General features: G+C 38.6%; 1 protein-coding gene across 10 annotated transcripts in view; it reads right to left on the bottom strand.

Moving 5' to 3' along the window:
- The window catches only part of LOC129740678 (serine/arginine repetitive matrix protein 1), a 182,506-nt gene that overhangs the window by 130,912 nt on the left and 37,441 nt on the right, over positions 1-14,153 (bottom strand). The gene's annotated exons all lie outside the window — the stretch shown is intronic.

The following is a 14,153-nucleotide window of genomic DNA, read 5'->3' on the forward strand; positions in this document are numbered from 1 at the left end:
CCATGGCCTATTTACTGTAATGGCAAGATGCCAAATCCGGCCAAAACAGTACGGAACAACCGTGTTTCTTCCGGAAAGGCGGCAGACGTTTATTCAAACACTCTTTCACGTAAATTTCTTGGTTGACAGTCCCGGAAGCTATGAAAATGCTGCTTTTCAAGCCTCAGGTACAGATGGCTTGTCAAACCAGATATTTCTTCGCGAACTTTGACAGTTTCATGTGCTTGAAAATATCTGCTACCTTTCCCCTTCCCTTTGCCGTATAAAACTCCTGTTCCGGAAGCTGCTTGTAGTCGGCTTTGACGTAGGTTTCGTCGTCCATTACCACGCAGTCCAACTTCGTCAGCATCGTCATGTACAGCCTCCGGGATCGCGCTTTGGCCGTCGTATTTTGTTTATCATCGCGATTTGGAGTCACTACCTTCTTGTAAGTCGATAGTCCGGCTCGTTTTTGGCTCGATGCACGGTTGTAGACGATACACCCAGCTTATTTGCGGCATCTCGGAGAGAGAGGTTAGGGTTTCGCTTGAAACTACCGGCAACTCTCTTTGTCGTCTCAGCGGCTTCCGGTTTTCGATTTCTCCCTATCCAGACTTCCTGGCTGTCGACAAACGTTCCCCAAACACTTTAATTGCATTTGTAACGGTTGATTTGGCAAACTTTTAGCGATTTTGCCAGCTTTGCGTGCGAGTAGTTCGGATTTTCGCGATGCGCAAGCAAAATTTTGATACGCTGCTCTTCTTCCTTGGACGGCATTTTGACAACTGAAGTGTGAGTTCCAAAATCAAAATAAAGCTTAGTTCTTTTAGAAATGGGACACTTTCTTTTGCTGATAACTCATTTACAGGTAACCGTACATTCAAAATTTTGACAGCATTTTGTTGCCTGAAAAAAGTACTATCCGACCTATTTTTTTCAAAATTTAAAATTTACGCGATTTGGAGATATTTACGATGCAAGAGAAAAAGGCAAAAATAATTTTGCACAGTTTCATTCAAAATCCACCATTATCAAATTGATAGCCGACAAAACCGTTGATTATTCAAAGAACTACTGTGTGTGAGTGGTGGAAAAGTATGAAAATACTATCAAAAATGTCCACAAAGTTCAAATCAACCATTGGAGTGAAGCATATGATCGGCAACTTCGGCTAAGGGTGATCAGGGAAGTCAAGTCTCATACCAGCATTTTTAATTTTCAATAAGCGAAAAACTAAGGGTAGATCGCTGAAATTTCAAAAAAAAAAAATTTCTCCGATAAGCTGAAAGTGTTGCCTCATAATGAGTCATTCAAACCTAACCTAAAACAAAATTTGTTTGCCAGATCCACAGCTCGTAAGCTGTAAATCTGGTTCCGAGGCTATGGTTCAGATGATTTTTGATGAACGACAAAACTTATGAAATACCCTATTTTGAACAAATTCCAGCGTTTGAATCCTATACTACTTCTGCTCGTGGCAAGGTCCCGAGTATATTAAAGTATATATTTGCTTATTATTTTGTATAAAATATAATGATTTGCCAAAATTCTGTTCCTGTGGAAAAAACAACAATTTTCAAAACGAAAACTATGGTTTTCACTCTTTTCAAAAGCCTAGAAAGAGTAATCTTTTATGTGCCCTTCGCAACCTACGATCTATACTAACCGTTTATACTTTAAGTTCAATCTCCTCATGGTTTTACTTCGTTATTGCCAGAGTTTGTCAGCAGAAATTCCATTGAAAACGCTCAAAAACAATCAAATTTGTTAATTTCGAAACAGCTGTATCCACTTAAGTGGCCTCAGTTTCTTTTAAAAGGAAAGTATTGGTCCGAAAAGTATCAGAAATTGAAGGAGGGGAATGTAGCCACCTAAAATACAGATTAGACGAAGTATTAGTTTGAAAAACTGATAATTATCATGACTGAAAAAAGTGTGCGCTGACCGAAGGGAGGTACCAAGAATAAAGTAGAATTTATTCTTACAAAAAAACGATAAATATTTTTTTTTTAATTTTTTCATGAATTATCATAAGATTGCCTTCATTTCCTTCATAGAAAGTATTTAAATCAAACGAAAGGTTTTTGAGATACACGCATTCGTAACTGTCCCATTTCTAAAAGAACTAAGCTTTAGGAGCAACATTCTACACACACACCCACCTTCAAAATGAGGGGTATTCAGGTTTTTTAAATGCAAAATTGAAAGAAATACGTCAAGTTGATATTGACCAAATTTTGACCGTATCACCCTTTAAACGAGCTTATTTAGTGAGAAATAAGAGTGTGTACCTATGTGTTAGTTTTTCTTCTCCTCTTTTCGCAAGTATTGTTTTGTTTGGTTTATGTATCGCGAGCGCCTCTCGGCAAAAAGTATACAGTACAACATTTTAAAAGTGAAAATGTGACGGCATCAACTGTTTACCATATCTTAAAATCTCCAACAACTTCTCGCCAGCAAGGTAGTGGCAGACCATCGAAAACTATGGACACAAAAGGACTTCGTTCTCTTTCTCGTACTTTCAACAACAAGGATTTACTGAGAAAATGGAAGGCCGCCATTCTTGCCAGTACATTGGCAAGACATTGAAATAATTGGATATAAGTACCAAAAGAAGAAGGGAGCCCCACAAGAATGTATTACTGAGGATCAGATTTCGACTCTAAAATCCCATTGCCGCTGGATGATCAAAAATTATCCCGGAAGATGTTTTGTTTTGGACGACGAGAGTTACTTCCAGATTGAATGTTTGAAGGAAATTTTGATGCCGTTTCTACAAATGGTACCAAATTTGGCGTTGGAGGGTATTTGGGTACGATGAATATTTGAGATCCATCCCCTTTTCTATTAGGGAGATAGTAAGAGGAAAAGGGGGGCTCTCTTACAACATTTTACATAATTCATAAATCTAATCCGCCAAATAGAACGAAATTTTATATGGGATGATATAAGGATACGAAAAATGGTTCAATGAATATTTGGTACTCATCCCTCCTTCCAATGAGGATATAGAAAGAGGGAAGGGTGCTCCATAATAACTTTTTTGCATAATTGGAGATCTTATCGAGCAAATGAAACCAAATTGTGCATGGGAAGGAATTAGAGTATGATAGTATTAGAGTAATGATTCCCTTAATCTCTGGTATCCCTTTACTCTTCCAGTGGGGAGAAAGGAAGAGTAAGGGAGGCTCCTTTTCAACATTTACACAATCAAAAACTATTCAAGGGAGGGTATACGAAAAAGAGAAACACTTTAATGATTCCATTGCGAAGATATGAAGAGAGGAGTAGAGGTTCCATACAACTTTTATTGCATATCTTGAGAACAATTCGAGCAAGTGACCAAATTTGGCATGGAAGGGTATTTGAGTACAATAAGAGTTTTTTTTTTGCTATCATCTGAAGTTCCTCCATTCCGCTCTCGTTCAACTACAAAAAAAAACTGATAAAGAAAAAACAAATTTAAAGATCAAGTTTCACTGAATCAGATGAAATTATTTTTTAATAGCAAATCAGAACTCCAGCTGCAGTTCTCATTTTTAAATGGTTGCTTTTCATTTATGCCGAAATTTATTTCAAATGATAACTACAAAAAATAAAATTTAAATTTTTTAACAATTTTACTTGTTTTAAGAAGGTGTAGCAAAATACACCGGATCAGCTAGAGTATAATAAAATTGCTGGCCCAGTGTGCTTTGCTAAATTTTGAAGAAAACAAAAAACTGTGGTGAAAATTATTTGAATACTAGCTTATCCGGTGTGCTTTGCTACCCCTTCCATGAAAAAATCCAGGTTTGATTTAATTATTGAAGTTAAATTAAATTTCAATAAATATTATTGAAAAACGAACTATTTTCCATTGTATCTGAACTTTAAGATTGTTTGGAGTGTAAACGAAACTTGAAGGTTTGAAGGTTGAAGGGCTAGAGATCTTCAATACAGAAATCGCCTCTTTTTAAAACGGAAGAAGTTTTTAAAGACAGGAAAAATTGCACATAATCAAAAAGTATGCTTAACTTTATGAAAACAATAAGACATTAAAATAGGATTATTTGTCAAATCAATAAATCATCGTCAATTATGTCAACACGCTTACGTTTATCAATTTAAAAAAAAACCATCGAGGATTTTATATTGGAGCCCCCCCCCTCGTTTTTGAATTTGGAGGGGTTTGAAAGTTTAGTATTAAAGAAACCATTCTTATAAACGGCTGCAAACCAAATTTTCAAGAAATTGTTCGAATTGTGTTATATTTTTATTATTTTGTATGGAAGCTCCCCTACCCCTCCGTTAACTTTGAGGGGTTTGAAAGTATTATAGAAACTATTGTAAGCATTATGTATGTTGTCATTCAATTTGTATGGGAACCCCCTCCCTAAATTTGGATGAGTTTGACAGGATTATAGAAACCATTCCCGATCTTGAAAACGGTTTACACACAAAATTTCACGATAACCGGCTCATTACTTTTCGTAAATTGTTCGCATCATGACATAGTTTTATTATTTTTTTGGGTGCTTTCCCCTCCTTAACTTGATGGGGTTTGAAAATATAAAAGAAACCATTCTCGGTCTTGAAAACGGCTACACATCGAATGTATCGGTGATCGTTTTGTTCGAATTGTAGAATATTTTTATCAACTTAATATAGTAAAAATAAAAATGGAAACACCTTTATCGGCTTCATAAGTTCTCGAATTACGCCAAAAAAATATTGTTCAAAACAAAGGTTTCGGTGGTAGAATAGAGTTATCTTTATTCATGTTTCGTCAGTCTAGTCATTACATAACTACATAATTCATTAGCGATTGCTATTGTCTCACTCTCCACTTATCATATTCCTTAACCGGGAAAGTACTCATTTCTCAATGAGTACTTTAAAACTCTTACCCAGAATAACTGACAACACTGTTGTGTTACCACAAACCCAATTTGAGTATTCTCGCCTAACCGTGTGATGATGTAAACATTTGTATCATCATCACCTGTCATCAGCAATCATTGATCTATTGTTCTCGATTTCGAATTGAACATAGCAATACTAACCAAAACAAACAATGTTTTGGTTCTGTCCGTGGCAGCAGAAGTTTGCTGCTTGCTGCTGTATTGGAGAAAACCGTAAGTTTCAACAAATATTTTAAAAACCTTCCTCCTCCATCCCGTATTCCCTCTGAAAAAAAAAAGAATCAAAAAACATTTCTTGTGCCCTAAAAATATAACCTATTGTTTGTCTGGTCTGCTGCGCTGTAGCACCAATGACATTTGTTTGTGATTCTATTCAAACTAAATTTGACATCTTGTCTGTACCTTAAGCTATATAGGAAGGATCTTTCTGTTTCTTGGAATTATTAGATCAATTGGTTTGCTTATAAAAGTGATCTTCTATGAAACGGTATATCAATAATAATGACAGTTCGTTTTAGAGTTATTTACTCTCCGATTTGTTAGGAAAGTGAAAAACATTTTAACTTAGCTGGAAATGAAAATGTTTACTTATTCTGAAGATATTAAGTATTTCAACTTTTCTGAATCATTCCAGTGCAGTAGTTTCTGTTTCGGAACGGTACTTTACCAACCGGAGTGAGGCGACTGTGCGCCAAAAACTGCACCCGGAAATGGTTTCTGTATGGTAATGTGAGGATTTTCTGTTGCAGCTCTCACCGGCTGCAGCACTTAAAGACTTTCAGAACTAGCTGACTGGTTTAAGGGTGTTACCTCTTCGGTGGGCGTGCAATATGGATACTCGGTTTTTCGGGAAACGATGAAAAATGGAAACTGCAAAACCATCGTTGGCAACGGAATCATTGATGAGTTGGGGCAGCTGCCTTTGCCCTCTAGGGGGTTCTTCAATGGAAGAAAAGCCTAATTCAAGCGAATGGAATTTGAATATAGTTCAATTGAAGTTATTGTGGAAAAGTCATTCTAACAAAATTAAATTTTACCAAAAAAAATAGAGCAAATAAGTGTCTTGTCTAACTTGAAATGTCACCTACTTTAGACTGTATCGTAAAATTTAAAAAAAAAACTCATACTTATATGAACAAATTTGTCTTCACAACAGACTAGCTGAAGTTTGGCCAATGTGCTCAAATCCAATTATTACCATCATCCCTTCGTTAGAAACCCTCGAACGCTTATTGAATGCTAATCAATAGTACCTATTATAAAGTAACATCTGACGACCCGACAAAAACAAACGATTAAATAATAACTATTGACTCAAAGGTTCAACGAATTGAGTCGTCCTACTGTTATTGTTATTTGCTCTGCTCGACATGGCACCTGTCCTTAAAACGCTTGGCCGAATATGCAATGTACCTGGCTATATTCACATCTATCAATGCCTTTCGTGAAAAAATGTTACTTTATGGCGATTCAAACCCGAGAATGCGGACAAACTTTCTTTCCCCCAGTTCCTCCCCCGTTTGATGGGTGGTTAGAGTAGAGGCAAAGAACTTTGGCATCCAATAATAATCCGGGTGCTGTAGTTGAGGTCGCGTGCAATTCATTTCTGACATGATGGTAATAAAAAATATTAACCGAAGTTCGGAAACTTCAAGAAAAGTATGGTTGAATTGACCATAAATGTTCAAAAAAAGTTTATTTTGTTGCATTCACGTTTTTCACTGAAATAATTTTATTCTTTAATTTTTTTTTCATGTTGTGTTTTATTTTCCACAAAAGTCACCGGAACCTTTCGAGTGGATCGCTCCCAAAGCTCCTCCAGTTTACTGTTGCTTCCCTTCATTGCCTTCGCCAACGGACCGTCAGCTGTTTGTCTGATTTGTTCCGTACACTGACTCCATTATGTTCCGTTGCATTGAATTATATCATCAAACGGGTCCTGCCAAAGTCCAGCCGGACCGGCGGCGGCAGCGGCCTTTTTTTGTCTGCAAAGTCCTCCCATTTCCATTGCCCACCATTCTCCTGGGATTACACTGTCCCGTTTAGGATCCTCTCTAACAATCATTCGTGCCTAGCTTTCGACACGAAATCGGTCACCAAACATTTGCTGAATAATATTAACAACAGCGGCCACAAGAAAACAACATCTGTGAAATCTATTGCCCTGACGGCGCTTTCGCGGCACCGGACGTGGATACGGGTGAACGAATTCCATTGGTTTGTTTTGGAGCTGACTAAGATGATTTTGTGTACTTTGAAGAAAAAATCCTCGAAGTTTTGCCTTCGCAGAGGATCAAATTTTAGAAACAAAAAAATCAAGTTTTGGCATTGCTTTTTATTTCCAACTTTTTTTTACTTGATTTAAGAAAAAAGCACATTCATAATTCGAGATCATTTGCTTTTTGTTATTGGTGCACGCTTTACAAATGGCCCATTGATTTTCTATTTTTAAACGACGAGAGAGATATGGAAGTGGTTGCCAGGTTCATCGAGTTTATCGTTATGGAAAGCTCCCTGAGAGGAGACCCTACCAGTTAGTTGGATTCGCAGAATTTGTAGGGGTGTTTAATACATATCTGTTATTCAAGGTTCAAAGCAGCAGACGGACAAAAGCAAATCCTTGCGGATAAAAAAAGATATTGGAGGTGTTTTCTGTGGAAATTCGAACACTTGGAAAAAAAGAACTATCATGAAAACCAATTATTTAATAAAAGAGGAGCAGTCATTTGAAGGATTGCTAAAATGTTTTTGCTTGAATGTAGTCACACCTACGTTGATATTGATTATTGGTTGTTGGTAAGGCTATACAGTTGTCCGTTTATTCGAAAACTCTCGAAACCTGAACTCGTCAGTTGCTCTATAGGTGGAATAAAGTTGATTGATTGATATTGATGTCACAGCTAAGAATCATATTGCACTAGCGATTGCTAGTTCAATTAGTGAGAGGCCATAAGCAAACGGCACACTACAACAGCATATTATGTCTTTTTTCGATCGTGTAACTCTTCATCGATACCAACAATCTCGTCGAGTTGACAGGGAAGGCCCTTGTCGTGAATGGAGTAGGCTTTAACGTTTTGGCGGTTAACTGGGGTAGTAGGTGCAATAACCCTAGAGGCCACAGCTTACTAGAGGCATTCGCGAGACTGGAGGTTGAGCAGTGTAACACTGGAGCTACCAGCACCTATCTCAAGCATGGAATACCAGATAGAACGTCAGTGATTGATGTCACATTTGCGAGCCCGTTACCTAAAACTGATAAAAAACTGGAGAGTATGTGAAGACTACACCTACTGCAAACACCAGGCAATACATTATAGCGTAGGAGGCCGGAGTCCTGTGGTCGCGAGGTAACTGCCGGCTCAAGAACGTGATAAATAGGTACTTTTACTTTACCAACGAACTTTATTGCACGACTTATTGATGGAGAAAGAGAACTATACAATGTTGAGCGTTTCTTATATAAAGCTTAGTTCTTTTAGAAATGGGACACTTTCATTTGCCAATAGCTCGTTAACTAGTTATTGGATATTGAAAATTTTGACAGCATTTTGTTGCCTGTAAAAAGTACTATTCGACCTATTTTTTTCAAAATTTAATATTTACGCGTTTTTGAGATATGTACGATGCAAGAGAAAAAGAAAAAAATAATTTTGCACAGTTTCCTTGAAAATACGTCATTATCAAATTGATAGCTGACAAAACCGTTGATTATTCAAAGAATTACTGAGTTTCTGTGGTGGATAAGTATGCAAACACTGTCAATAATGTCCACAAAGTTCAAATCAAGCATTGGAGAGAAGCACATGATCGGCAACAACGGTTCAGGCTCATCAAGGAAGTCGAGTCTCATACCAGCATTTTTAATTTTCAATAAACGAAAAACTAAGGGTAGATCGCTGAAACGTCCAAAACAATTTTCTCCGATAAGCTGAAAGTGTTGCCTAGTGATGACTCATTGAAATCCAACCTCAAACAACCATTTTTTGATAGTTCCAAAGCTCTTAAGCTGAAAAACCGGTACCGAAAAAAAACGTTCAAAAATGTGGTCAAAAATATTCAAATTTGTTCATTTCGAAACAACTGTATCCACTAAAATGCTTCCAGTTTCCAGTGTCCAGAGAAGAATTGGACCAAAAAGTATCAGAAATTGAAGAAGGAGGGTGAAGCTACCTAAAATATAAATTTTACGAAGTATAAGTTGGAGAAACTGATCAATACCATGACTGAAAAAAGTGTGCGCCGGCCAATGGGAGATACCACGAATAAAGTAGAAATTTCTTTAACAAAAAACGGTAAATATTTTTTTTCAAATTTTTTCATAAAAGTTCATAACATTACCTTCTTTTTCTTCATAGAAAGTATTTCGTTCAAACGAATGGTTTTTTAGATACAGGCATTCGTAAATGTCCCATTTCTAAAAGAACTAAGCTTTACTACATCTTACCGGAAATACTAATCTACTACTACTAAACTACTTAGCGTTTCAACCTTCGAGAACAATCTAATAAACGCAATAGAGTTGTCTACCAAAATATTTATCATCTCCCTCCTTCAACAAAAATTATTTATAATTTTTATTTTAGAGAACTATACTGCCAATATTCTGGTTTGCGTTTAGTTCTTGTACTCCTTCTAATTTTTAATGGCCTAGAAAACTCAATCAAATCTTTTTTTCTTCTTCGTTTCGAACTTCTAGAGGTATCTTGAAACAATGATGGCATAATATAATCAGTACGTTTAACAATTCTTTCTTTGAGCTGATTTTTACTAGCTAATTTTACTGATCCATCTACATCAACGTAATAAGTGTTAGGACTATTAATTCCTACAATTTTGCCTTCGAGCCAATTTCTAAATGCTCCGTATTCACTTTTATACCAAACAGGATCATTAACTTTGAAACGCTTTCTCTTTGGAACATATTGATTACAATTGTTTTTTTCCTTTATATAATCAACATTTTTGCTAAAACTAACTTTCTTTTTATCTATTGGCTTCGATTTGCCATCTCTAGAATCCAATTTCAATTTCCAATCCAATTCAATCCTAGGTTCAAAAGAAAACAACATTTTTGCTGGAGTACAACCTATCGCTTGGCTATAGCTATTTCGGTAACTCATTAGGAAAATATCAACTAAACTTTCCAATGGCTTACACATATGTTTCGGGTCATTCATTAGCTTCCTTAACGATCTTTTGGATGTTTGCACTGCCCTTTCTGCGAGACCATTTGATTCAGGGGAATAGGGAGGACTTTTCAACAGAGTAATGTTCGACGAATTTGCCCAATTTCTGAAAACCTCACTTCCAAAGGGTGGACCATTATCGGACACAATAGTTTTACAATAACCAAAAATCAAAAACATAGAACCCAACACCTTAATTACAGAGTTAGCATCTGTATTTCTCATTATTTTCACATCCATCCACTTTGAATAAGAATCAATCACCACAAACAACGTTTTTCCCGAAACATAGAAAAAGTCGATGTGTAACCGTTCAAAAGGTTTACCAGTATTCGGCCATTTCGCATACTCTTTAGAAACAGATCTACCAGTCATACTACACGTTTTACACTCTCTCACAAAGCGTTCGATATCGTCATCCATGCCTCGCCAATACACATATTTACGAGCCATCTGCTTCATCCGAATCATACCCAGATGACAGCCATGCAAAAGCTCGAGAACACGTTCTCGACAAGAACTAGGAATGATGACGCGTTCACAGTACAACAAACACTCACCAGCTATCGATAACGAACTCACTTTATCGTGGTAGAATTTCAAATCGTCCGGCACCGCGTGCTCGGACCAACCGTCTCTTACACACTTGAACAGTCTTCGGTAAAACTCATCAGCTTGCGTAGCGCGACCGATCTCTCGCGTATCGATACCCACGTCTGCGTACACACTGCAGATCGACACATCGGAATCCACGCCTGTCTCCCCCTTCACGGGTAACCTTGACAGTGCGTCTGCATCTGGAATCTTCTTCCCCTTTCGATACACAATATCGAAATCAAAAATCGAAATTGCGTATGCATACTTCTGCAGTCTAGCGGCTGCTAATGCAGGGATTCCCTTCTTCTGATCAAAAATAGACACGAGTGGTTTATTGTCCGTCACAACAGTAATCTTCTTCCCGTAAATGTACTTGAAGAATTTCTTCAACCCAAACACAATTGCTAACGCTTCTCTGTGGAGATTTGGATAGTTCCGTTCGGCTTTCGATAATGTGCTCGAAACATAAAATACCGGTTTTTCTACGTTATCGATCACATGACACAAAACCGCACCAACACCTACCGCACTCGCGTCACATATAACAACAATTGGCAGTTTAGGATCGTACAAATATAGAACAGAATTATCAACCAACAACTTTTTGGAATCTTGAAACACCGTTTCACATTCAGCGGACCAATTATACCGTCTATTTTTCTTGATCAACTCATACAAAGGAGATAGTCTTATCGACAGATTAGGCACAAATTTCGAGTAGTAATTAATCATCCCCAAGAACGATTTCAACTGGGAAACATCTTCTGGCCTTGGAACTTCCAAAATGGCTTTCACTTTTTCGGCATTCGGCCTCAAGCCATTCTCACTTATTTCATGTCCCAAGTAAGAAATTTTATTACACAAAAACTCACATTTATCGAGATTAACCTTCACCTTATATTGCTTCAATCTTTCGAAAACAGATATCACACGATTAACCACCACCTTTATCGTTTCGCCTCCCAACAAAATATCATCCAGAAAACACTGAACACCTTCCAAATCTTTTAAAATTTCCTCCAAAACTCTTTGAAAAGTCGAGGCTGCACTAGATATTCCAAACGGTAAACGAAGATACGTGAACAGTCCTTTATGCGTATTCACCGTCAAATATTTCTGAGAACTTTCCGCCACCTTAATTTGCATGTATGCCCCAGACAAATCAATTTTTGCAAAAAACCGATAACCACTCAATTTTGCAAAAATATCACTTATATTTGGTAGTGGATAGTGTTCGTTACTAATCACCTTGTTGATGGTTACTTTGCAATCCACACAAAGTCTCACACTCCCATCACTTTTTGGCACAACTACTAATGGAGACGCCCAGTCGCTCCTCAATGTGGGTTTGATCACATTTTCCCTTACCAAACGATCCAGTTCATCACTCACTTTTTCTTTTAATGCAAAAGGCACATCTCTGGCCCGAAAGAAAACTGGTCGTGAGTCATCACACAAATGGATCTCTGCTTCAAACCCCTCAATTGGTTCTTCCAAATTCTTCGTTAAGACATCTGCATAACGGCTTTTCAAAAGAGACACTAACACATTTCGCTCGCGATCAAGCTCGCGGCATTCGGCTTCAATAGACACACTGTTCAGAAATCGATCCCTCCACCTAGGGTAAAGAACATCTAGCCAGTTTCTACCCAACAACGGCAGAAAATCCCTTTTCGAACTGACAACCAACAGATCCAACACATACACTTTATCATCACAACGCTTCTGCACTTCGAATTTGGAAACCCCTTTTATCTGCAATTTCTCCCCTGTGGTAACCACCAATTGCACATCACAATTTCGAAGAACACATCTCGCAAAATTTAGTCGGAAATCTTTTTCGGACATGATCGTGTAGGTCGCTCCTGAATCAACTTCGAAACATATGCACTTACCATTTAGACTCAACTCGTGAAACAAAGCTACCGATGCCACGTGATTGACACCATGTGGTCGATCTTCCTCCGACTCGCTACTCGCCGTCTCACGCTCGATGCTCGCGTTCAGATTCGGCCGGTTCCGCCCGAACCGACAGAGTCTTGCGACGTGGCCCTCACGTCCACACGCAAAACAGCGTATTTTCGGGTTGACACGCTTCTCCTGCTTCGGTTGACCCTCGTGTTGGAATTTCCGAAACCCTCGGCTTTTGGATCGCACCGCATTGCGGAACGAATTTCCGCTCCGACCACGTGTTCGTTCTCCGTCTCGCTGCATTCGGTTTCTGCGGTTCACGAAATTAACCGCTTCCCCTTTCGCCTGCATCCTCACCATGTCCTCTTCGATCTGCTCCAGTACCTTCGCCTTGGCCACGGCTTGGTCGAACGTCATCTCGTCTGCGCTGTTCATCAATTCACCCTTGATCTTCTTATTCTCGATACCAGCGATGAATTTATTGCGCAATCCGGTGTCCAGATACGAACCGAACTGGCAATGCTTTGACAACGCTTGCAGCTCTACGGCGTAATCGGCAACCTTCTCGAAGTCCCTCTGTTTCCGCGTGAAAAATTCCACGGACTCGGCGATTTTCGTACGCTTCGGGCTGAAGTACGACTTGAGTTTCGCTACAACCTCCTCATACGTCGCTTCCTTGTGCGACTTCGGGTACAGCAACTGTTGCAGCTTCTTCAAGGCTGGGAGACCAATAAAGTGGACGATCAGTCTCCGCTTGAAAACGTTGTCTTCGACTCCGTTGAGTTCGAAAAAATTCTCGGCACGTTCCATATATTCCTCGAAATCTTCGCCAGGCACGAAATTATCCAACGAACCAATCAATTTCGATGCAGCTTGAGACTTGCTGCCCGAACCACCAGCTTTATTCTCAAACATGGTTACCACGTGCTTAACCTCGCGTTCACTTCGCGATTTTACTCGTCGCCACTGATAAATAGGTACTTTTACTTTACCAACGAACTTTATTGCACGACTTATTGATGGAGAAAGAGAACTATACAATGTTGAGCGTTTCTTATATACTACATCTTACCGGAAATACTAATCTACTACTACTAAACTACTTAGCGTTTCAACCTTCGAGAACAATCTAATAAACGCAATAGAGTTGTCTACCAAAATATTTATCAGAACGGAGATGGAGGACCAAAGTTCTGATCAAGAAGTCTGCGTCGAAGCTATAAACATGTAGAGAGCAGCGCAGGTGCAAAACGTCGAAAAACTTACGAAAATGAGATTGGCGATGTGCGACATGACTATGCCGAAAAGAACTATACCCAAGTGTTGGCGAACACTGGCTTACTGATGAACTTCAGAAATTGCCGAGCTTTGAGCTAGCTGACTTGAAGCTATTTAGGCGGCGAAATCAACGTGCGAGAAACGATGCCGACATAGACAATAGAGGAGCTGCTTATCGAGAAGCAGGGTAGCACTCAAGCGAGCTGTTAAGACTAGCAATGAGAACTGCTACAGAGCACTGTGTCAAAGCGCAGATGACAACCCATGGGGCCAAGCCTATAGAGTTGCACAAACG

This window comes from Uranotaenia lowii, chromosome 1, assembly GCF_029784155.1.
Source record: "Uranotaenia lowii strain MFRU-FL chromosome 1, ASM2978415v1, whole genome shotgun sequence".
NCBI classification, from domain to species: Eukaryota; Metazoa; Arthropoda; class Insecta; order Diptera; family Culicidae; genus Uranotaenia; species Uranotaenia lowii.